The following is an 870-nucleotide window of genomic DNA, read 5'->3' on the forward strand; positions in this document are numbered from 1 at the left end:
CCTCTCTTTTTTAAAATATTTACTTACTTGGCTATTGGGTCTTAGTTGTGGCACTAGGGCTCTCTAGTTGTGATGCACAGGCTCCAGAGCACACAGGCTCACCAGGGATTGAATCCATATCCCCTGCATTGCAAGGCAGATTCTTAACCTCTGGACCACCAGGGAAGTCCCCCAAACCAGTACACTTTTTTGTTGGCAGTTCAATAACTTAATTGGACAATCAGCAATTAGATCTCAACCATACTAACTGTCTGTAGGTTTCTGAAAGTGGCAAAAGGCATGTGAGTAACCAACATGTAGAGCTTGTTTGGTTAGCCTTCATCTTTAATACATTTTCTGGACAACTGCACACAGATCTGGTACGGGACGTCCCTTATATCTTTGACCCAGATGTCTTTGTTGACCCTGTTATAGATGTGCACATCTGGGGTTCCCATCTCCTTCATGGCAAATTTCTGTACTTCTCTGAGTGCCCAAGGGACAGGCTTCTTGAAACCCACTTCATGGATCCTCTGTGAACACTGATAGCATATTCACTGGTCACCACCCTGTTGATGGCAGGCTGGCCCTTCTTATCACTGCCCTTTTTAGCAGGAGCCATCATCCTATAGCACCAGGATACTGGTTTGGATTGGAAAGCCCAAACCAGTAAACTCCTAAGTCATTATTCTTTATTCCAATATTTAAGTGCCAGTATCTACTTTATTTCATTGAGCACCACTTTTCAGCTATTTTGCAGACAAACAATTGGGAGTCCACATGAGCAGGTTAGGGGGAGATGTCAGAATTAGACACACCTAGATAGTCCATTGACTAGCTAAGTGATCTTAAAGAAAAAAACAAACCTCTTAACCTTCAGCAGTCTCAGAT

General features: G+C 43.2%; 1 pseudogene; it reads right to left on the reverse strand.

The window, feature by feature from the left end:
• Positions 1-227: 227 nt before the first annotated feature.
• LOC138417248 (large ribosomal subunit protein eL31-like) lies at positions 228-601 on the reverse strand (annotated as a pseudogene).
• Positions 602-870: the final 269 nt, after the last annotated feature.

The sequence above is a fragment of the Ovis canadensis genome, chromosome 13 (assembly GCF_042477335.2).
Source record: "Ovis canadensis isolate MfBH-ARS-UI-01 breed Bighorn chromosome 13, ARS-UI_OviCan_v2, whole genome shotgun sequence".
In the NCBI taxonomy this organism is placed as follows: Eukaryota; Metazoa; Chordata; class Mammalia; order Artiodactyla; family Bovidae; genus Ovis; species Ovis canadensis.